The sequence below is a fragment of the Microtus pennsylvanicus genome, chromosome X (assembly GCF_037038515.1).
Source record: "Microtus pennsylvanicus isolate mMicPen1 chromosome X, mMicPen1.hap1, whole genome shotgun sequence".
NCBI lineage: Eukaryota > Metazoa > Chordata > Mammalia > Rodentia > Cricetidae > Microtus > Microtus pennsylvanicus.
In genome coordinates this window covers 6,685,272-6,710,777 of record NC_134601.1, presented here as the reverse complement: position 1 = coordinate 6,710,777, position 25,506 = coordinate 6,685,272, and the positions used below count along the sequence as shown (strand labels likewise).

The window sequence follows — 25,506 nt, the reverse complement described above, 5'->3', positions numbered from 1 at the left end:
CTTTGCCACTTGTGGATATATACCTGAAGGAGTGTGCTTCATCATACCACAGAGATATTTGTGCTTACATATTTATTGAAGCACTACTTACAATAGTCAAGATATGGGACCAGACTAGATGCCCATCTACAGGTGAATGCATAAAAAATATGATATACAGTGGAGTTTTATTTAGCCATAAAGAAGAGTAAATTTACTCTATTTCCAGTAAAAATGATGGAACTGAGTTAAGCAAAATAGTCAGACTCAGAATGAGAATAATGTTTACTCACACATGGATCTAGATTTAAATATATATGTGTGCTCATGTATTTATGATTTATGACATGAATAAGGGGGATAATATGAGAGGAGAATGATAAACACAAAGAAGAACAAGAGATAAAATGGATGGATTAATTAAGAGCAATAAACAGTACTATGTATATATTAAAGGATAAAAATAACAGTACAAAGTATCTAATAGCAAAGCTATTGTGGATAAAATGAATATTCACTAATAACTTTAATATCTCTAGCCATGACCTCAAAATGGATCCTGCCACTGTAATGGAGGGTTGAAGAAGCTGATAAGTTAAGCTTGTTTGGAAGAAAATGAATATCCAGCATTATCAAGCCTGAGTTCTGGATGGTTAGATATGGTCAGATGACATGGGACAATAGCTAAAATGACGTTGTGGTAGGAAGGGGGGAAAAGTAGACAAGTAGAGCAATAAAGGCCCAAGCATGGAATTAAAGAATGTCGAGTGACATAGGAAAGAGAGGTTGCCCTAAGTAAAATAATGGTAGTAAATGCAATATTGGATGGAGTATAGAAGCTCACTGCTGATGTTTGCAAGTTGGAGAAATGATTATATCATGACAAAATCGAGATGGGAAAGTTAGAAGACTTTCTAAGTGGTTTGGCTGCATTGGGAATTTTTAAAAGGCGATGGTGGTAGCTATATAGGAACACGAGGCTCCACATGGAGGGCTTTTCCTTTATTTTAGTTGAGTGACAAGGATGTTTCTAAATTGCAGTTGATATTAAAATAATTATCTGAAAGAGTACCCAGAGTCCCACTGCACAGCATCCCTAGATTTTCTCAGTTGGGACATCCCACAACTATACGACACAGTTTGGATATTGACACTTACAGAAAAGGGCAATTCTACCTGCAGTTCTGCAGCCTCACCTGCACTTGCCTGTGAGTATGTGTTCATTTCAGTGGGGTCTCCTTGTTTTACCCCAATGATAAGGCGCAGCACAACTTCTATGCCTCAGGGCTCTACTCTGATGCCCTGTTATAACTATGCCTGCCACCCTTGGTTATCGCATGTTAGCTGTCTTGATAGGTTTGTAGTGCTATCTTATTGTGATTCTTTTTTATTGTTATTATTCTTCCAATGATAGCTAATGTAACTTTTTTCAAATTTTTATTTGCCATCCATTTAGCCTCTTAGACATAATATTTTTGTGTATTTTTTGAGCTGGACAATGTGATTTTTTTGTATCTGAGCTTTAACAATTCTCTACCAGTTATTTGCTCTTGTTCTCTTTTTAAATGTTCTTTGTCAATTCCTCGAAATTTCTGTACAAGGTATTTTGGTCATATCCACCCTCCCCAACTCCTCTCAGATCCCCTCCCACATCTATACCCATCCAAAATCATGACATCCTTTTCTGTTTTTTAAATCCACCCAGTGCAGTTTGAATTCATCAAATACCCATGTATGTAGAACTTGCCCTGCAATGTGGTCAACCCGCCCGGGGTCACACCAGTGAAGAAAACTTCCCCTCCTTCCAGCAGCTAATGGCCTTAGATCCTCAGCTATGGGTGTAAATATGTGCCCAGCTCCCCCTTCTCCATGCTGAGATTTTGTCTGGCTTGAGCCTGTGCATTTCCTCTGCATGTTGTCACAATCCCTGTGAGCTCAAGTGTGCAGCCCCATTGCATCTGGAAAACACTGTTTCCTTGAATTTACCTATAGTTTCTGGCTCTTACAATCTTTCCATGACTTCTTTGACAAAGATCCCCGAGCTTAAGAAGGACTGAGGGGGTTGCTAAAGATGTCCGATTTAAGGCTGAGTATTCTGCAGTGTCTTACTGCTAGCAATGTAGCCCATTGTAGTTCGCTGTGTTAATTACTGTCAACTGCAAGAAGAAACTTCTCTCACAAGGCACCACATGCCAGCACTATGCAAGCTAACCAGTAGGGGTCAAGTGTAGTTGAACACCAGCCTGATTTCTCCATGCTCTAGACTCTAGTATGTGTTGTTCTCAGCAATCAGGCCTAACTGCCCAGTTTTCTAGTATAACCAGGAGCAATGGCAATCACCTGCAGTGTTCTAACTGCCCAGTTCTGTAGTATAAGCAAGAGCAATGGCAATCACCTGCAGTGTTCTAACTGCCCGGTTCTCTAGTATAACCAAGAGCAATGTTCTAACTCTTTCCATTTTATATGGAAACCCACTATTAAATCAGCTTCTCTAAAGGGTTTAAATTCCTGGGGAAAAAATGACAGATGCCTGGTTTGCAAGAGTTTTTTTCAAGTCTGTAGTCATTCTCTGCATACGGTCTTTCACAAGAAACAAACAAAAGAACACCTTTTAAAATTCTGTATTTGGGAAATATTTTTTTGCTTCCTTCTCGTCTCCATGGTTTCAGATGAGTAATCTACTGTCATTCAAATTGATGCTCCTTTATGAGTAATGTGTGGTATCTCTCTAGCTTCCTTGTAAAATTTAGTACTTGTTTTTTTTTTTCAGAATTTTAATTATTGTATGTGTCACCAGTGATTTCTTTGGACTTATCCCATTCAGAGTTAGCTTCCAGAACCCTGAGGAGGTATATAATTTTAATCAAATTTGAAGAGTGTGCACTTATTTCCATTCGCATTCTTTCAGCCCTGTTTTCATTATCTTCTTAGGACTCTTATGATGTGCAAGTCGGGGCTTACATTGTTGCTTATTCATTTTCCTAGTTTCTGTTCAGGTTCTTGCATTTTATTAATCTTTTCTCATGATTATTGCTGCTATCCAACGTAATCTCCTGTGTACTATTAAAATTCTATTTACAGTATTGCATTTTGCATTTCTATATTTCCCTTTGGGTTCTGTCTTTTAGCTTCTAATTCTTCCCCGAAAATTTGCTTTATTTTCATTGTGTCAAAAGGATAAATAAATGCTGCTAATTGTTTTCATAATGGGTGCTTTAAAAATCTTATAGATAATGCTAAATTAACTCAGTTTCAACTTGACCTAAATACACATTACCTCATCTTAAAAATTTTTCTAGTTCTTTGTATGAGCCTGAGCATTTTGAAAAAAAAAATGCTCTTTATATTTTTGTTAATGTGTTCAGAGGGTATGGTTCTAATTATGTTCTTTCTTGAGTAGGCATTTACTACACAAAGATTTAGTGTGATGGCCATGCCCTAGTTAGTGGATTGCAATGTTAATAACACCTTATTTGCCATTCCTTGCTTCCATCTTTAAAATATACTAAACATAACCATATCATTTCCCCCATTTTCTTTACCCCCTCCAGCCCCTCCTATGCTCTCCCATCTCCTCAAATGAATAACCATCTTGTATTTGATTCTTTTTGTTACACATCTGTATTGAGATGCACAAATATATGCAAACAGTCTGCTGAGTCCATTTTTGCTGTTTGTGTATATAAGATTTTAGGGTTGATTACATTGTATTGAATAACGAATCAGGGGCTTATCCCTAATCTAGGCTAATTACCCCTTTCTCTTCACTCATTAGTTGCCTTTAGTTCTTTGTCTATGGCTGGAACTCAATGAATCGTTCCCCATGGCTGCCTAAATAAGACCTGAAAAATCAAAACTTAGTTTTTGAATTAGAGCTGTTTTTATCAGCCTGGAACATGAGATATTTCAGGCTCTCCTAGTAGTATCTGTGGGAGAAGGAGAAACTTGTAAAAACAATAGGAAACAAGAACATTCTTGGGGAGGTCCTTCTCATCATTTCTTCCCACTTACTCTATCATTACCTGGCAAGAAAAAGAATGCAACCTCAGGTCTCTTTGTCCCATTTGTGGGAACAAATCTTTATTAGGCAGAGGGTAGGATCTTCTTGTTTGCTTTATCCTGGGTTTCTGATGTCTCTTAAATAAGAAGTATATGAGAACTATGGAGACGAACATTGTAGATCTGCGTTTTAGAGTGGATGGTCCTTGCCAGTGCTATGAGAGCACTTGGAGTTTCTAAGGGATCGGAGTCCTGGTAGGATGGACAGAGTGCATCCTTAGATTGCTTATTGTGACCAAGACTCGTAACCAATCTCCCTTCCTTTGCTATTGGTGTCATGATCACCTGATATTGTCAAGGGGTTTATCATATCCTGCAACAAATTAGCCTGTCAGTTGTTCAGGAAGGGATCAGGAACTGTTGAGCCTACATTCCTTATTTGTTGGTAACAAGAGGTCATAAGATACCATGCCTCTTCTCGACTCCTTTATAACTACAGCAGTGAGCAGCTCTTTAGGTTGTTGCTTGACTTATTCCCATGGTATATGGTGGCCTCTTGTGCCAAGGAGCAAATAGAGATGCATCTGTACTTTCTTATCTGCAATGGAGGCCTGGCATATATCAATTGTACAAAAACAATGTTTTCATTGTGACATTTTTATATATTTACACAATATGGATTAGTTCTCTTCACTGTCCTACCCCTTCTTGTCCCTTTCTTCCTGATTCTGGTCCCTATTATCTCCCCAAATAGCCACATTTGTATTTCTATGCATTTTTATTTTAACTTGATTCTGTATTTGAGAGGACACATGCATCATTTGACTTTCTAAGTCTGGCTCATTTAGTTTATCATGATGATTCCCAGTTCTGCCTGTTTTTCTGCACATGATATAATTTCAGTCTTTATTATGGCAGAATGATTTGTTGGGTGTACCTCATTTTAATTATACTTCATATATTGATGGACAACTAAGTTGATTCTGTGCCTTAGCTATTGCATTATATCAGTGAATGTGGGCATCATTAATCATTAATCACATGGATAAATTTGGATACACCCCAAAGTGATATAACTGGGTTTAATGGTGATTCTAGTTTTAGTCTATTTTATAGAAGCTATAATAATTTATATTCCCACCGGTATAGTTTGAGAATTCCTTTTCCCCTAATTCTAGCCAGGATTATTGTTAATTGGTTCTTAGTGTCTTTGGCCTGAATATTTCTTTTTTCCTGTGGATTTAGGATTTGACTTATTCTTGCTTTTATGACACTGAAATACCTCTGTGAGTTATTTATTTGCATTCTGTCAGATATTTTTAATCTAAATCCTCCCATCTATGAAATATGATATTACAATTGTCATTGCTGTACCTCAATGTTTCTAATAAGGTGTGTTTTGGTTTTCATTTGATTCTAGGGATGTTTATATTTTCTTCCTGGTTTCTTCAATGGTGTACTGATCATTCAAAAGCAGATTTTCCATTCTCCATATGTTTGTTTAGGTTTTTTTGTTATTTATGTCTAACTTTATTCTATTATGATTTGATAGTACACAAAAAGTTATTTTTTTTTCTAGTCAGTAGCACTTAATTTATGGCCTAAAATGTGGTCTATTTTTGTAGCGATTACATTTGCTTTGGCTGCTAAGAAGAAAACACATTCTGCGGGGGTTGGATGCCATCATCTATATTAGTCTATTTAGGTGCTGTCTGGTGTGTGTGTGTGTGTGTGTGTGTGTGTGTGTGACGGCTTCTGTCACTACGCTGGAACTCATTATTGCAGACTAGATTAGTTTGTCAGGTGGTCACAGCCATCACATCCAGCTTTATGTTTGGGTTCTGAGAGTAAACCCAAGTACTCATGTTTGCCAGAAAAGCACTTTCCAATGGAGCCATCTTTCCAGCCTTAATCCTTATATAATATTATGGGTTTCTTTTTAAGACATGCTGACCTTTTGAAATAAAATATTTCTTTTATTTTGGGCTATATAGTTGTGTTCCTGTGAGCGCATATGTGATTGTGTGTTCAGAGACTCATGGAGGCCAGTTATTGGATACCTCTGGAATTACAAGTGATTGTGAACCTCCTGATTTAGGTACTGGGAACTGAATGAATAATGCAGGTCCTCTGGAAGAGAAGTACCTGCTCTTAATCTCTGGGTGGTCTCTCCAGCCCCTCAGGTGTTCGACTTTATCTCGACTAATTTTGTATACAATATTCTGTCTGCGTGTATGCCTGCAGGCCAGAACAGGGCACCATACCTCATTACAGATGGTTGTGAGCCACCATGTGGTTGCCAGGAATTGAACTCAGGACCTTTGGAAGGGCAGGCAATGCTCTTAACCGCTGAGCCATCTCTCCAGCCCCTCTCTCGACTAATTTTGTGTGGGAGTCTACTTTATCAGTGACGCCCACACCTGCTTACCTTGAGTTTCCATTACTTGGTATATTCTTTTACATTTGGGATGGATTCCTTTGTGACCCTTGTTTCTTTCAAACATCAACAAAATAAAACTGGTTGGATCTTGTTTTCAGCGCATCTTGCCAGTCTGCAGCATTTAATTAGACATTGGAGACTGTTTACGTTTCAGATTATTGACAAGAAGAAGCTGCTGAATCTTAGACTTTTGCCAGACGGTCTCAAGCATTGTTCATTATCTTCCTTCCCCCTTTTTCATCTCTAACCTTCCTAGTTTATTAGTTGAACATGCTTGATTCTTTCCAGGTTTTTATTTGGTAATCTATTTCATATATTCTATCCTGACTATTCATGTTTGTGACTCTCCTTTATCTGTGTAGGATTTCTTCTAGTGTCTTCTACAATGCTGTAGTTAGTGCTCATCTTGGAGGGTCTTTATTCTTCTATTAATTATAAAGTATAAATTCTCTATTTAGTAATATTGGTTGACCATTCTTTACTCATTATCCCCAGAATATGTCTTTCCTATTCTCTTTTACTCCAGCTCCATTGTGACAGAGGTTTCTCCCATTTTGCCATCATTTTGCTCTCTGTTATTTGCACAATTTTTAGTATAAAATATACTATTTCAAAATTTCTTGTGGTTTCTGCCCACTGCTTATTGTTATTCGTTATTGTCTTTTTAAAAAACTCATCCCTTTCTCCAGCCACATGCTTGGTGATTTATTTCAAATTATTAGTTGGAAGTACAATTGCTGAGTGTCTCCGAGCTCCAAATTCCCCTGTCTCTATCTCAATTATGTTTTAAATGCAAAAGACAAAGCTGAAAGTGGGAAGACAGATGAGTAAAGTTTTAAATGTGGCCGAAAAAAACCCAGCTTAAAACAGAGAAGTGAATATAAGCATGAGGCAGGTAGAAAAAAAAGATGTCAACTCAGGAACATTTCCAGGCTTAGTAGTAGAAACTTAGGGAACGTTCTTGTCTTCTGTCCCTAATTTATTTTGCGTTTATTAAATGGAGTTGGAGTATTGGATTTTAGATCCTAGAGTTCTATATCCATGTGTATGATGAACTGTACTTGTATTATTTTCCAGTAAAGAGAATTTTTACAAATCCTCTTCTCTGTGTACATATAGCTTCAAAATAGCTTCATGGTGATTAAGTGAAATTATTTAATATTTGAGAATTGCCTAGATGATTAATAAGTATCTGTTATATACATAGACTATCTCATAAGAGTCTTCTTATAATTTATTTTGTATTTAAAAGTGATTTTCATGCAATATATTTTAATCTTATTCTTTTCCCTCTCCCAATTCCTCCAAGACACTTCCAACCTTTTGACCCCCTCCCAATGTCTTTTTATTTCTCAAACAGAAAACATCTAAACTGAAAACAATAAGACAAAAAATATCATCACAAAACAAAAACTCAAAAAAGAACAGGGTCCACTTGTATTGGCTAGCTGCTTTCAAAATGTTAAATGAAAATAAACTTTCCAAACCGCTTAGCAATCTTCACGGTGTATAGCATACAGTAAATGTCACTATAATTTCATGGTTATTCTGCTCTTCCTCAAGATGCTTGATAAATTCAGCTTGATCCTTTATGTTTGACATGCATGGTTTAATGTGAAGGTTGACATAGGCACACAGAACCAGTGTGGGTAGGCAAGGTGGGTATAACTTATATGGGTATGAGAATCTCAAAACGCAGTTAAAATATCCCTGGGAAGAATAAGGTGATAGATATGTCTAGACCTCCTACCCTGCACCAACCTAGTATACATGCTACTGGAACTCTGCTTGCCTGCAGTGTTCTGGGCAGATTTTTACTTTTTGCAACTTAAAACTTGAGTGTTTTTCTAGTATAGTGGCTCACAGTAGAAAAGAAATAGTCCAGCTCACTGACAGCACGGCATGTATCCATGCTCAAACACATACCTGTATCTAAAAAAAGCACTTGGAAACCTGAAAGAAAACCAGATGTTTTCAAGTGGCTGATACATGTCAATATGATCACTCAGCGAAGTGAATTTAGAAGTAGCAATTATGGTTCTAGTTTTTCGGCAGCTATTATAAAGTGTAGAGATAGATGCTTTTATCACGATGGTGAAACAAATGCAAAGAATTAGGAGTGCCATCTTGTGGAATGATCTGTCATTGCCACTCAGGAGTCAAAACCAAAATGAAACACTAGTAGAAACTGGAAGTTTTCTGTGCATTAAGACCCAATCTGAAAGGAATTCCTGATAGTCACCTGTAGAAGTAATGAATTAAAGGTTGGATACTCTTCAGAAGAAAATTTAGTTAAGGTAAATGTCACCTTCATAGTACATCTGATTCATTGCCCATTGTTAATTGGAAAATAAAGAATAAAATAGTGAAAATGTTCAAGATTGCCTAGTTCCTTCCTGTTTGGGTCTTGTCAGCTGTAATGAGTATATCAGGTGGAATTTTTTAGTTTATCCAATTATTAGATTATTAAAAATTAATAAATCATTTAAAGATCATAAAGAACATCGGCAGCTCCAGAGCTAGTGGGAGTTGTCTATTTTCTATTAAATTAGATTAAATGAAATTTCTTATTTTAAATTAAAATAATGTGTGTGTATTTCATCTCACTTAACTTAAAACTACGACTCCAGAGCCAAATACGATAACTGCTTTCTAGCCCTAGCACTCAGGGAGTAAAAGTGGAATGGCCTTGAGGTCAAATGAACCTGCGCTCCACAGAAACTTCCTGACTACGTGGAGCTACATAGTGAGATGCAGTGTCAAAAAGTGAAGGGATGAAGTATGGCTCAGTCATAGAGTGCTTGGCCAGCAAGTTCACAGTGCACGTTTGATCCCCAACACCCAAGACCAATTCTGCTCATTCCTTGTGTAGCCAAGGAGACAAATAAGAAAGTCCCTGACTTCCAGGATTTCAGTATTCATTTTCTTGCCTTTCAACTTAAAATGTGGACACTTAACATGTGTTCTGTTCTGCTCAATGCTGTTGGGTTTCTAGAGTATGCCACATTTTGTGGCGGTACTTGTGGGAGCTTTAGGAAGGCATGAAGAGTTTGTTTGGATGGCTAGCGGCAAGGAGTCTGACACCAAACTGTTTTGTCTGACTGTGAATTTTGTCACTTGCCAGCTGCATGGCTTTGGGCAAAGAGCTCTGACATTCTGTGCCCCACTTCCCTCATCTGTACATGGGAATCATCCTGTGGGTGCCACGTGAAGATTAAATGAGGTAGTGTGTACAGAAGAGTCAGAAGCGCTCCTCCTCCATTAGCAATACTGTACAAGTTCTGCATCTTCATTAGCATGACCATCCTCACCTGCCATCATCATCTCTGCCACTACAAAGGAAGGACTTGACTTGGCTTTGCAGTGTAAATTAAATTGCATGCTCTATTCTGTCTTTTCAACATTTTGACCAACTTAGTTAAGTTTCTGCTTTTCTCAGTTACTGTGTGGAATGTGTAGGACCACCCTTATCTACTTCTTTCCACTAGATTCTCTCCTCTGGAAAGTCAGGACCAGAGGCATGGAGAAATGAAACGCTAGAAGATATGGAGACTGATGTCTCTGGGATATAAGGGGCTTGCATGCCAGCTCTGTGTAAGAGTAAGGCAAAGCCTGGATAATCCCAATCTGTTAGTGTGCATGCTTGTGTAAAGCTGAGGGAACCAAGCAGAAGCCCAAAGAACTATGGTCACCAACGTGCAGTTGCGGGCATGGATTACTTTCAGCGTGCTGTGTTAAGTATTTGGTCATTGCTAAATGCTATGTATGTTCAAGCTGTGATATCACCCCTCTGTGACATATATTTTCCAATAAATTGCTTAATCAGATTTAATTGCTTTGCCATTTCCAATGTGTTTAGAGCAAAGAACTGAGACCATAAAAGTTAACTGCTCTCAAAGAAGTGCAGATAAAATTCATTTTGGCTGCAATGCCCAACTCTCCTAACAATCTTCTCTACCCCAGCTTCATGAAATGTGGTTAATATTCACCATCTGAGTCTTGAGATCCAACTTCAGTGTTTCAGAGGTCTGGAGCTAGAGGGCTCTTATTATTGGCGGGTGATGTTTTAGAATATGTGCTTGATTGAACTGTAGGAAACATAGCAATTTCATGCATGGTCAAGACCACACTTGCTTCCTTGGCTTTTAGGGATCAAGTGAGAGCGGGTTTCTCAGCAAGGCCTGCATGTGGCCAAGTGGGAAGAGCACTACTGTACATCAGGACAGATTTTAGGCCCACTATATACTGGGTAACAGGCTGTATGATGACCTTAGTGATTTCATGGCTCTGGGTTATATGACCTGTGTCACAGTGTCGGTGCCTCAAATGATTTCTTTCATTATTTTTCAGAAACTTGTTTGTTTGTTTTTTTCTTTACCAAAATATAGACAAGTCATCAGCTTGAAATTAAAACAGCGTAGCACTTATCTGAGGTGGTGATGTGGAAATATTCTTCTCTGCCGCTATGACTGGGACCCATTAAAGATACTTTTACATTTAGTTTTGCCACAAAGCCCCAAAGAATAATGTGTTTCTAGATTCACTTGGGAACTAATAATTGGAGTGGTTACACCAGCTTAGCATAAGATATATGTGAAGCTGGAGTAGTTTATGCATTCTAAAGTATTTCAAAGTAATGATCCATTAAATAGGTCACAGAGACTACACGTGGCTTGGCTAAAATTGTAGTCAATTGGTGTGAGGCATCAAGTTTCTGACTCACAATGTAATTGGGATCTGCTTTTAAACAGCAAGTAAAAGAAAAATTCTGCTCTCATTTATAACTCAACTTATTTATAACTGAACTTGGCCAAGTCTGTCCAATGTCATTTTAAAGAATTCTTTTTAGTCTATTGTACTGTTATTGTGTGTGTGCACGTGCATAATATCTAGGCATCAGCAAACAATGTGTCAGGGCAGACACGGGGAGGCCAAAAGACAGCTATAGAGTTACTTCTTTTCTTTGAAGTTACATGGAATCTTGGGGTTTAGCCCAGGATGTGAGTCTCTGCATTATCTTCTGGCCCCGAATGTTAATTTTTAAAGAATAGTTAATGGTGACATAACTGGTAAAGTACTTATTAGGGAAGCTGATTCAGGAGGATTCCAAGTTTGACATCAGGATAAGACATAAGATAGAGGGAGAAAAAAGAAAACAGAAAGAAAGGAAATGAAGGTAAAGGAAAAATGAGAAAAAGGAACAAGTATGACAAGGGGGCAAGAAGAGTATAAAAGGGGAAAGAGAGGAAATAGAAAAATGAAGAAGAAAAATGAGGGTGGGCCTAATGTTAGGAGGCTGATATACAATATAAGGAAGGAAGGGAAACAGCAGAAAAAGTCTGTTTGCCTAAAAGACTAGCTGGAGTTGAGGGTGTCTAAAGAAGAGAGCAAAGATCCAGTCATGAAGGTGAAGTTCAATGTCTGAATTTTCTTTTACAGCAGGCAGATGCTTTCTCTTTTTTGTGCATGACATAAAGAAACTTGTGTTAGGTAAATTGCTCCAGATGTAAAAATAACAATAGTCAAGATCATATAATCAATATTCATGTCTACAGTATTTATTCTTTTGATGGTATTACATCAATTCTTGTTTTTATAAAATATGGAATGCATAAAGAATTTACACAGGGGCCATGCTAATCTTTCCTGTATCATTCCAGTTTTAGTATACATGCTGCCAAAACAAGCACCAATTCTTGCTTTGATAAAACCCTCATGCATGGATAGTTATATGTTCCTCAGGGTAGTATTTTAAACACTTCATTTTAAAGTATGCATAAAATGCCTTTGCTATATGGACGCTTGCACAGAGAAACCTAACCAGTCAGCAGCAAACACAAAAGCATTGTCTACTTCTCACATTAACAATGAAATGCATGTGTTACAACAGCCTCCGCAGAGGCAACACAACCTTGATGTTCTATTATAAACCTTTCCAGAGTTATTTTCATCCCCTCCTTTGGGGACAAAAAGACTGCTTTCTGGAGACTGGAGGGAAGGTTAAGCAGTTAAAAGTCCTCATTACTCATGCACCAGACCCAGCCTTTGTTCCCAGTACCCAAGTAGTGGTTCGTAACCATCTGTAACTCCAGTTCCAGGGACTCTGACACCCTCTTTTGACTTCCACCCATGCTTCACTGGTGATACACACACATTTATGCAGACAAACACTCATACATACAAACTAAAAATATGTAAATCTTTTAAAAATAAGAGAAAGAATGTTGTAATAGGAGCGGCGGGTCTGCGTCCCCAGCACCCGGCCGCCCACATGGCTAGCTCTAGCTTATGCCCTGAAATAATTACACGGAAACTGTATTCTTTTAAACACCACTTGGCCCATTAGTTCCAGCCTTTTCTCGGCTAACTCTCGCACCTGGACTAGCCCATTTCTAATAATCTGTGTAGCCCACCAGCTGGCTTACCAGGAATGATCTTAATCTGCATCTGCCTGGAGTGGGAGAATCATGGTGACTCCCTGACTCAGCTTCTTTCTCCAAGCCTTCTGTTCTGTTTACTCCTCCCACCTATGTTTTAACCTATGAGGGCCAAGCAGTTTCTTTATTGTTTAACCAATGAAATCAACAGATTGATATATGACACTCCATGTGCCTTTTTGTTTATATCATCTGGCAATCAAAGGTGAAACAGATTATTCTCAATTGACTCCCTAATTCCTGGCCCAAACGTGCCTTTTATCTGGAAGGGTAGCAGCAATATCTATGCTAATTTAACTGGTCATATGCAAAAGCATCACATGTAAGATTTCCAGATTTAGCAAACAAAAATCAAGGCTTCTCACTTAAATTTGAATTTCAGAAAAACCACCATGAAATAATAATTAGCATGATTTGTTCTAAACATTGAATAGGACAGACAAGTATTAAGATCCATAGTACATTTAAAATTCGAATTTAACTGGGCATCTTCTATTTTATCTGGCAATCCTTAATGTGATTTATAAATAATATCCAGATTACATAAACAAGAGACAGCAATAAGACCAATTTTTATCTGTAGGATGGGAATCCTGCCTACTGATCACCACTTTCTTTGAGACAAAGTAGCAGCAGATGTGGCATTTGGTGAATGGCTATCAGCTGAGTGTAACCAACATATAGAACAATTTCAGTAAGAGAAAGGAAACTTGCTCACTCTGTTGATATGCATAAAGTATGCTTGTGTTTACTTATTTTATACTTACTTAGTTCAGACAAAAGGAGCAACTGAGATCAATTTGTGTTTTAAAATATCCTACTCCAGTCCAGGACCTGCTTCCTTCCAGAACTGCAGACACAGAGTTAACTGCCAGGCAGAAAGGTCAGTTGGCTTCATGTTTTGCAGTCTCACATTTGAGGATCGAGGTAAGGGAACCCCAACTTCCCAGTGTCTACACTTTTCATGCATGTGCCTTATTCGTGTCAATTCGTTCTCTCCCACAGTGTGCCTGCTTATAGCAGATAGTCTCTTATAATTTCCATAAAGGCACTAAGCTATTTGCTTAGACACACACAAACATTAGCACACATTTGCAAAGACACTACTGTCATTTTTTCTGAGAATGAAGAATGGATAAGCCCCTTGCTTCTACACAATATGATGAGGGATAGACAAGAATCCTTAATAGTTGTGTCATGACAAAGTATCTTACAAAGGACCGAATGAGTACTGGAATCATTAATGACTTTTTAGGATTTGTTTTTGCTGTTGTTGCTTTTGGGTTAAAACATGGCCTCGTGTGGACCAGGCTGGACTTAAACTTGTTATATAGTTGAGGCTGCCCTTATACTCCTGCTCCTCATTCTTCTGCCTCTAAAGTGCTGGGCCACAGACCTCAATCAACTAAAGTCACTTCATTTTTACAGAAGTGAAAACTGGTATTTCAGAATGGGTGAATTCCACATTATAGCTCCTATGGTTAGTAAATTGTTGTGTCAGAACCTAAAACCACATCTGGTTGACCATAGCTCCCGGTGTCATCATTGTAAGTTAAGCCTGAAATATTGCAATGCTTCCCCAGGAGTTATTTCTTTAGACAAACCTAAGCTGTGACTTTCAGAAATTTATTGTGATGTCTTGGATTTCTGCTCCTTGCAGATTTTTGAGAAGAAATTTTCAGGTCCAAATGATCATTATCACATGAATTATTACTGATCATGTTAGTGAAAGACTGACATATTGCGTAGGACCTTGCTTCTCAAAGTATGGTCCATGGACCAATAGCCCTAAATGAATGATCTCAGGCCTTATCGCAGAATTCCTGAGAGAAAATCTGAATTTTAGCAAGTAGCCATTGGGCTTTGTGTTCACATTAAACTTAAAGGAAAACCATTAAATGCTGACATAAGGTTATATAGTACTTATATATTGGAAGATAGGAATAGTGAAATTATTGTTTTGCTCATTTTAAGAAGGAAAAGAAGCCACTGCTTCAGACTTACTGAGGCAATGAGAACCTGTGAGGAGATGATAATAGAAACAACCTCCCTCATTCACTTTGCTTTTTTTTGTACACACTTGCATCATTAGCATGAACTGGATTTACAGTATTCACACACCTGCTGAAGAAAATAGACACCTTAATTTGCTCCAGTGTAAGGAAACATCAGCCATCTCAGCTATGCCTTTGTAGACATTACAAATTATGTGCAATTTCAAAAAGATATTTAAACACCCTAAATATGCGCTGCATTATCTGGCTTGTAATAGCAGTGTGATTAGCAACAGCAACGGGAAACCGCATTGGAACTGTGTTATCAGGGAAATGGCAACTGCTCCTCAGAAGGCTCCCTCTTGGTCTCCAAGGTGTTTTGTCAACAGGGAAGTGACAGCGCTGAAATTCTCAGCCTCTGGGCTCTCTGCGATAGTGTGGTAGTTACCTTTCATGTTGCTGTGTCCAAAGAGGTGACAGGATGAAACTCATGGAAGAGTTTATCTTGGTTTTCAGTTTGAATTGATACAGTCCATCATGGTAGGTAAGGCTATTACATGATGGCAAAGCTGTGTAGCTGGGACTCTCAGCTAAATGTAAAATGCGCATATTTTTTGATCACATTAATTTATAAGCAATCAACATGTTACAATAATTGTGGAAAGGGAGTTTTTTTAATTGCTTTATAAATAATACCGTTCAAAATTTCCACCTTCTCCCCTCCTCCCATTTCCCTTCCACTCCCCCACTCACCCTCCCCACTTCCTCTCCAGTCCGAAGAGAGGACAGGGTACCCTGCCCTGTGGGAAGTCCAGGGCCCTCCCCCCTCCATTCAGGCTTAGGAAGGTGTGCATCCAAATAGAATAGGATCCCAAAAAGCCAGTACATGCAGTAGAGACAAATCCCAGTGCCATTATCATTGGCTTCCCAGTCTGGCCCCAATTGTCAGCCACATTCAGAGGTTCCAGTTTGATCCCATGCTCACTCAGTTCCAGGCCAGCTGGCTTTGGTGAGCTCTCCTTAGATCAGGCTCACTGTCTCAGTGGGTTGACCAACCCCTCGCGGTCCTGACTTGCTTGCTCATATTCTCCCTCCTTCTTCTCTTCAAATGGACCTTGGGTGCTCTAAAATGTGCATCTTTGTTGCCTTTCAAGTACCCTAAGAAGTACAGGTGAGATACATGATAGATGGATAGATAGATAGATAGATAGATAGATAGATAGATAGATAGATAGATATTCTAATTCAAATTTCTATAGAACTCTAAACACACAGATTTGGTTAATAACTGTATTTCATAAAAGAACACTGAAAGAGATTCATACATCATTTCAGTGAACATCTAGATAATACATTTTTTGGCTCTGCATTTTAGTTCTAGCTGCCAAGTTTACTACTGTACTTAGAAAACAGTCATCCAAAAACAAAGGGATAAGTCTGTGTTATCATAAAACTGTAGTTAGGTACTCTGACGTTTGAAGCTCATCTGATTTCCATACGCCAAGAAATAGGTATCTTTGAGCTGTTTTCGGCCATTTAAAAATGTAAGAGTTGGCTTGGTACGTGAAGTGCTTCTTGTGCGAACATGAAGACCTAAGTTCAGTATGTCAGCATTAAGTTCAATATGTCAGCACCTACCCAAAAGCCAATTGCAGCGGCACATGTCTTTTCACTCCTGTGTTTGGATGTAGGGGCAGATGAATGCCAAGGCCTCACTGGACAGCTCATGTAGCTGCAATGGCAAGCTCCAAGCTCAGCAAGATTCTATTGCAAAAATATAGGATGGAAAAGTTATTGAGGAAGATTATTTTGATGTTAACTTCTAGTCTCCACATGTACACATGATCAAGCACACTGAAACGTGCACACACACACACACACACACACACAGAGAGAGAGAGAGAGAGAGAGAGAGAGAGAGAGAGAGAAATAGAGAGAGACTACACATACACATCACACCACTACACACAAATATACACACACCACACATACATACCACATACATCTCACACACACACACACCACATACATCACCACCACACACACAGAGACCACACACATACACCGTACATGCAACAACAACAACGTGCATATACCACACACATACAGATGGATAAATAAATGAAAGTAATTCGTGCAGCTGTTCTACAGCAGAAGTCAGTGGACCAGGTTTGAAGAGTACAACCCCTGGAATTTAACAGCTCCTGCCAGAAGCAGATTCATTCCTGTTAACTGCCCTGTTGTTTGTAAAAGTTTCATGTGTCATTAGAAATTTGCTCATCATCAACTTTACTTTCAAGTGGAATAACTGAACTTGATTTTATTCAGCCAGTGTTTCTGAGGGTTAATTACACATGTTTTCATCAGGAAGAGCTGCAAAGAGTTCATTGACCCTGTCTTAGAGCTAGCATGTTGTCTAGGCTGCTACTCTGTTATCCTGGGCCCTGATCCAGGGCTCTCCACTAATAGAAAGAGTTTCTTAAGTGCTCAACAGAAACCAGACACAGAGTCAACAAGGGGTCTTTATACGGAGAGAAGAGAAGGTCATTTGGAACAACTCAGCTGTAGCACTAACAGTCTTTCCCCTTTGCTTCTCGGTGCCATGTCGCCACTCACCGCCACCCCCTATGCTGGAAGCATGGCTTCAGGACTAGTCCTTTCTCGAGTTCCACTACCTAATGGCTCTGGAGCTGCTGACTTCTTTAAGAATTCCTCATTTGAAATCTCAACCCCCAAAGTCCCTAGACTTTACATCAGGTGACATGTCCAAACCAGAGTTATCGAACTTGGATCAACTTAGCTGTAGCTATTATTATATGCCAGATGTTGAACATTTTAAGGCATGCTTTCATGTCATCTGCACAAAAGCCTGTCAGGTAAATAGTACCATCATCCTCATTTTATAGTGGGGGAAACCAAGACATAAGGAGAGTCTGCACATGTCCATGTTGAATAGCTTATCAAATGGATGGTAGAGCTAGGATTGAGATCTAAGGTGTTTGACCACTGATACAAATATCTAAGCCCAAACACTCTGTAGCCTTTCCAAAGGCCAGAATCCAATCTCTCTACATCCTAAGTTTAGTAATGGGATAGAATCAGAGAAAAGCATAGATTTTACTCTCAACTGCTAGTCAATTGCTTAGACATTTTTTTCCTTATCCAACAAATTCTCTCTCTCACACAACACAAATAATGAAATTAAAACTCATCTGTCTTTTGATAAGTATTTATTTTAACAACTTTTTCTTCTGTAGATTGGGATTCTAAATAGAGATATTATAAAGTATGGAATTATACACTCCTTCCACATGTATTGAATATCAGTTAATAAAAAAAACCCTTGGGGATTTAGTACCAAACCAAAGATACTGAGGAGTCATATTGATGGAGGAGATGCTCAGATCTCTAGGGTGAGGTAAGACTGCCACATGCAAATATCTGTAGTGATATTTCATTTTTATTTTAATGAATAAAGCTTACCTAAAGTTCAGAGAGTAAAACAGTCCCACTGGTCAGCCTTACAGAGCAGACAACAATGGCACACAACTTTAATCCCAGTAGCCATAGAAACCAAGCAGTAGTGGTAGATGTCTTTAATCCCAACCCTGGAGAAGAATATAAAACAGGAGGTGATAGGTCCCAGTCACAGTCTCATTCTGAGATTCCTGGAGGGGGCAGGAGGTCATTTCAGACTAAGGTAGAGTTAAGAACCTGTGGCTGGCTGTTTGACTTTTCTGACCTTCAGGATGAACCCCAATATATGTCTCTGGGTCTTTATTAATCATGCTATAGATATCTATCCAAAGGCTGTACTATCCAAAATGATAGGAACCTGCTCAATACGGCTAATGAAATTTAAATTAAGTATAATTAAATCAATTTAAAAATGCAGTTCTTCAGCCGCACTACCCACGCTTAATTACTCGATTACCACGTATAATAAGTAGTTAGCATATTATATAGCAAAAGTAGAACATTCCTGGAATCCCAGATAGCTCTACTGGACAGCACTGATTACTGACATGGAGAAAAAAGAAGGGAGAGGACAAAAAGAGAGATACTGACAGACCTTGGATACCATTTACCAAAAGAAGTGAGAGAATGGAAAATGTTGGGATAACAGAGATGATAATGATGATAGCTAGCAAGATTGCTAGGAGAATGTATAGTTGGGAAAGTCAGTGACAGAAGTGTGACAAAGATAAAGAATGAAGTGTGGATCTCAATGTCAAGTGCCACCAAGAAGACTTGAAGTTCAGGATTGAAAAATGTATTCTGGATTTTGGTAAATAAGTGGTCATTTGGTGCCACCTTGGAGGGCACTGTTGATGGAGCTAATTTCTCCCTGGTACAGCACTTAGATAGGGCTAATCCCAAGGCTCAGCCAGTGTTCTCAAAGCCTGTGTGCTGACGTGGTACATAGACACATCCTTCAATTTGGTCTTGGAGAATTTGATTGTGCCAATAGTTGTAATACTGTGGATGGCCGTGTAGAGCATGCCTCCTAATTTGCCTGCAACTCTGTGTCCTGTAGTAATAGGAGCAGCGGGGCTGCGTCCCCAGCACCCCGGCTGCCCACACGGCTAGCTTATGCCCTGAAATAACAACACACAAACTGTATTCATTTAAACACTGCTTGGCCCATTTCTATCTAGCCTCTTCTCGGCTAACTCTTGCACCTGGACTAGCCCATTTCTAATCATCTATGTAGCACCGGTCTTACGGGGAAGATTCTAGCCTACGTCCATCCTGGGTCGGAGCTTCATCGCGTACATCTTCCCAGGAGCGGGGAGCATGGTGTCTCTGCTGAGGCATCTGCTCCCGAGAGGAGAGCTGTCGAGTCTGAGCTCACTTCCTCTTCCTCCCAGCATTCTGTTCTGTTTACTCCACCCACCTATGTTCTAAGCTATGAGCCCAAGCAGTTTGTTTATTACTTAACCAATGAAATCAACAGATTGATATATGACACTCCCACATCAGTGTCCTACTTAAGGCTTTTGGTCTTAGCCATTTCCAGAACAATTCAAAAGTGGGAAAGTGCTCAGAGCCCTAGAAGGGAAATACTAACCTATTCAATGATGGAATGATGGTGATTGAGTTTGGTAATGAGACCTTTAAAAATTCCCCAGCTTGGTGTGGTAGCAAGCCAAGGCAAGAAGATAACTGTGTGTTTAAGAGATTGGCTTAGTCTACACAGAAAAATCTAGTCTCATAAAATTAAAAATTGTGACCTTTGTCAAAATCCTTCATGAGTAACCATTAAGTTTTGAGTCACACATGTGAGAGACCAGACAGTACTGTGGAGACTTTTAAATCTCAAGCGCTGTCAGCAGTATTGGCGCATGCCTTTTTAATTGACTAAAATTTGCTCCCTGGGTTCCTCCTAGGCACACTTAACCTGCTGCTTCTGCTAGATCAGGCCAGAGAGATATATAAATCTGTGTATTCAGGAGTCAGAGTCAGGGGTTAGTGAAGAGAGGAAAACTGGGGTTCCTAAAGTATTTGGTAAAGTCCCCAGGGAATGGAGGTAGGCTGAGTAGCCAGCCTCTGCAAGTGATCAGCTACAGGGCTGGGCATGAGATTGGAGAAACTGTGAGAGAGGACAGGAAGGAGAGTGAAGATCACTTACTTGATGCTCAGAGTGGTGTGGCCGCTGGCCTTCCAGGTGGAGAAGGTTTCTGAATACAGGCAGTTGACAGGAAAGTGAGAGTCCTGACTGACAGATGTTTTTAGAAGTTGGGAAAAGCTTTCATTTTTGTTTAGATTGGCCCTCACTTGATTGTTCTGGGGCTTCTTCTGCCCTCCATTCCCCTTTCTTTCTTTTTTTCTTTCTTTCTTTCTTTCTTTCTTTCTTTCTTTCTTTCTTTCTTTTCTAAGTACTTCTCTTATGGTAGAGTATTAGAAAGTCTGTGTAAATTTAAACATGCATCCTCGTTCAACTTTGCCATTGACTCAGTAACTTGTGGATAAAGTCCTTGTGGAGCACTGTGATCTAGAAGGATACTTGGCAGCCCACACTGAGACATCCTACTAGCTCTGTGGTCTTGGACAAGGTAGCTGAGCACTCTCAGCCTCAAGGTGCTGTGAGGGCAAACCCGCTAGCCCTCTCTGTCTTCTAGCCTCCGATGAATGCCGGGAGTTTTTTTTTCTTTAATCTCTATCACTCTGCTCCATCCAGATGGGAAAGCTCCAGAAGCTTGGTTTTCCTTTTGGTTGGTTTTGAGATAGAGACTTAATATGTAGTCCAGACTTCCATGAGATCTGAGATTCTTCTGTCTCGGTCTTCCAAGTTCCAAGATTCCAAGCATGTGCCACCACATTGAGTTTCAGAACTGCAGTTCAGTATGGGAGGTCAACACCTAGGGATTTGCCTTAGCTGTCTGCTGCTTTGTCCATGGATCAACACTGGAAGGAAGGGCTTGATGTAGAGAAACAGCTTTATACATGCTTTCAAAGAGCTTTGATTTCACATCTTTCCCTTTAGAAGTGGTGTACATGAGTACGTAGGCACACAAAGACATTCAAAGTGCCTGGTGTCACACGTTTGCTTATTCCATTTATAGGGAATGCAATGGATTGATGGAAGACAGGATAAATGTGCTTAGTAATCTTCAGTGAAATGACTTTGTATCTGGACGCATTGACTGTGCCTAATTCAGAGACTCTCTTATGAACATCTCTAAAATTAATAATAGTTGCTAAGGGCAACAAGTTCAAGAGCCAGAAAACTTATTTAGCTTTAACAGTCATCTGTCCATATGCCCTGACTGCACCCTCACACAACCCACTGACACGCATGACACTTTGTAGAGTTTTCAGTACATAGCAAGAGTCTGCCAAAACCTTTCATTTATACAGTCACCTGGTTAGACATTATTCAGAACAGAAGGGATGAGAAAATTTTGGACTTCAGAAGTAGCAAGAAAATTGAAAATTATTGAATGTCTCAGATCTTTTTCACTCTTAGACCTACCACACAGCCCTAAATTATAGGTGAAGAATTAATACTCTAAGCAGTGACATAATTCCTCAAATTCACCAGGCTTCTAAGTAGCAGAGTTAATATGGGTCTGACTCATAAGTTTGTATACTTTCTATTTATTTATACTGGGATTGGGAAGTAAAATAGCAGGATGTCTGACCCCTAGGCCAGTAGCTATAAGCAATCAACAGTTGTTGTGAGAGGGAGAAAAATTTCCCCAGTGGTGTAGTCATTAGAAAGTTGCCCATGATCCAGAAAATAACCCTGTATCTATGCACATGCAAGCAAACAACTTATTGAGCTAGAGAGAGAGAGAGAAAGAGAGAGGAAATATGAAAGTAGGATAAGGTGTTTGGGGAAGAAGCGCTCCAGAGGATCAACAGGAAACAAGAAAGGGTAATGGTGGTAAATATGATCAAAACATATTATGCATATTAGATTATCAAAGAATAAAGTAAAATTATATATACTTGCATTGTACTTATTTATTTGTTTTGTGGGGCCTGGAACACATGTGGACGTCAGTGGACAACTTGCAGAAGCTGGTTTCCTCTTTCAACTGTGGGGGTCTTAGGGATCTAACTCAGGTCCACAGGCTTGGTAGTAAGTTCCTTTACCCACTGATCCATCTCACCAGGCCCCCAAAGTATATATATTTTTAAAAAGAAGGGGGGCAATAGTAATAATACAGTCTCCAGAACTTGACCTTGGAGAGAGACAAGCAGCGGCACTGCCAGATAGGGCTAAAGATATCCCTCTTTTCTGTTCCCATGTCTCTTAACAGTGAGCTGGACCCTTGGAGCTGATTCTCCATATTTTCTTTCTTCTCAGCCTATATTCACACGCCATTCTTCTCTTGTTTGCTTGTCCAAGGAAACAGGTGATGAGAAAAGCACACAGGAGGTGTCTGCCGGAGCAGTGCCCTGCTTTGCTTGCTATAAATATCTCCCTCTCTCAGGCAGTTGCCATAAATGGCATTTTATAGGGAAGGTAACCAGTTGGAAATGATGCCTAAGGAGATGTTAGGATATAATAGCTTCTTGGTGAACACAGTGCTCCTATTGTAGAAGGTTAGGGATGCGGATATCATGAAACAGAAGTGGGTTTATTATTGGTTTCATGATGTCATCTATAGCCCATGACCAGAGGATGTACAATTAATCAGAAAGTTGCTGCTTTATTTATGAACAAAGGAGCCAGTGACTCAGACCAACTTGTATTGAAACTGAGCGCAGGCTGTATGCAAATAAAATGTTAACCCTTCCAGCTTGCACTGATTCCAAAAGCACTGTAGCCTGCCTGTTACTGCCATGTCAGTCCTGAAGAGTACATGTGTAAGGAAGGAACCTGCCTGCTCTTTGGGCCTGCCTGATAGTCAGATGCATTTACATTAAAGTATATGCATACTTTCCTGAAGTGACTAATAAAGGAAATGGATGGGAATGAATTCATTCACACAACCCCATTTCCATATTTTCCATTAGCAAATAGACAAAACATTGATTGTGGATCTATCATTTCATTAGCATAAGTGAAATGACCATTATATGAGATAGAACACATATATTGATTCTGGCTGTATTCTCTTAACAAAGATGAATATTTTTATTTATAAGAGCTTTATAATAAAAATGATTATTTTTTGCTGAAAAGCAACCAAGAATTAAGGGTCTGTTGTGCTGTCTCTCACACTAAGATGCCTGAGGCAAGAAAACTTGGTCGAAGGTCAAGACCAGCCTGGGGTACACATTGAATTCCAGGCCAGACTAGGCTAGAATATAGTCCTCTATTTCAAAAATATAACAGTGAATGAAAAGAAATGAAAATAAAGAAACAAAAGAAAAGGGGACAGAAGCAAAAAGAACAGAGGGCTGTGGGACTAAGATGTTTCCGGAAGAGTATCAGGAATAGAACATCAAGAAGAGACAAGTGACCTGGCTGGTACCTTCTGGATGAGAGGAGGAATTTAAGATTCTTTTCTGTCATTGCTTGTTCTAGGAGAATAGACTGTTGAGGGGGCTGGGAGGGGGCAGAGAAAGGAAAAGAGAGAGGAAAGAGGAGTGTAGACTGAAAAGGAGGGAGGAGGGGCGGGGCAGGGCGGGGCCAGACAGTCAAGGCCAGGAGAAGAGAAAATGTGAGTGAATAAACGCTGGTCCCTAAGACTAAGAGTTTTTGTATCACGTGTCAAGTCAGGCCGAACTTGAGTTTTCAGTGTTTACTTCCTCCCCTATTTAGACCGTGCCTGGAAAGACTGTGTACAAAGGTTGATGGTCACTAGGAGAAAGTATAACTTCCACATACAGGGGAAGTATCTTGAGTCAGTGGATGTGACTTGTAACACGGCAATACAAGCCAGGCTCCTTTCTCTTCTGTGGGGTATATGGAGGGAGGGATACTAAGCCCTGGAGGTGTGACGGGAGAAGGGTACTAGGTGACGTCTATGGGGTTTATGAATTGCTCACTGACTCTGTTACTTAGTTCCTACTAAGGAAAAGTCTAGTCACCATGAGATCCTAGCTGATTGGGCACATGAGACCCTGCCAGTTTAGCACAGCTGCTAACATCAGTCGGACCTCTGCAGAACAACTGACCTGGGTTCTCAGATCTCTGTTTTCTTTGTAGTGGAGCAAGTCAAGTATCTTTGCTTCAATCCCTTTAGAAATGAGTGTAGCAACAGTCCTTCTGTCTCGACGTTGCGAAAGGAACTGAATTGGGCACTCCATGATGTCCCCCTTGTCACATGGTATATGGTAGAAACTCAGCAAATGATCCTCCCCCGCCCCACTCACTTGGTGTTTTCATTCTACTCCCCATGTCCTTGTCCACTTCTCACTGTAATCCTCAATATGCCGTGCCCCTTACTAATCTAAATGCTTCCATGCTGAAAGTCCTGTGTGAGACATTTTTATTTTGCTGTATTTCTTCCTGCACTTGAGCTAAGTCTGGTATACTCATTGCCAAATCTTCTTCTACCTTATACCTATTTCTAGGCACAGTGAGTACAACTCCCAGAAAATTTCTAGCCTTTCTTTTAAGCCTCCAAATGACATTTTGCTAATAATTGAAAATGAGAAAATACTGATTTATAGGTTTTCTTAGAAATGTACTAAGGTAAACCAGGTATGGTGGTTTATATTGTAATTCAGCACTCAGTAGGTAGGAGTATTGCTGTGAATTTGATTCAGCCTGAGTACAAAGTGAAATACAGGTCAACCTGGACTACAGAGTAATAACTTGCCTTTAAAAGATGGAGAAGGACAGGGTTGGAGAGATGGCTCAGCAGTTAAGAGTGCTGGCTCTTCCTGAGATCCTGAGCTCAATTCCCAGCAACCACCTGGTGGTTCACAATTATCTACAGTGGGATCTGATGCCCTCTTCTGGCGTAAAGGTGCAAATACAGACAGAGCATTCATACATAACATAAATAAACCATTAAAAAATGGAGGAGGGAAGTAGAAAAAAGGGAGGAAGGGAGGGAGAGAGGGAGAGAGACAGAGGGGGAGAGGGGGAGAGAGGGAGAGAGGGAGAGGGAGAGGGAGAGGGAGAGGGAGGGGGGGGGAGAATAAATTTACTGAGGTATCACACTGGATTTAATTCCCCTTGAGGATGTATATTCAATGTCTACTAAATTCAAAGCCTTGTAAGCATCTTTCAAGAAAACTTAGTGGCAGA

At 39.6% G+C, this 25,506-nt stretch overlaps 1 protein-coding gene and 1 pseudogene across 5 annotated transcripts in view; one reads left to right on the top strand and one right to left on the bottom strand.

The window, feature by feature from the left end:
* The window catches only part of Fgf13 (fibroblast growth factor 13), a 509,820-nt gene that overhangs the window by 353,809 nt on the left and 130,505 nt on the right, over nt 1–25,506 (top strand). The window lies entirely within an intron of this gene.
* On the bottom strand, nt 12,015–12,108 carry LOC142841854 (U6 spliceosomal RNA; annotated as a pseudogene).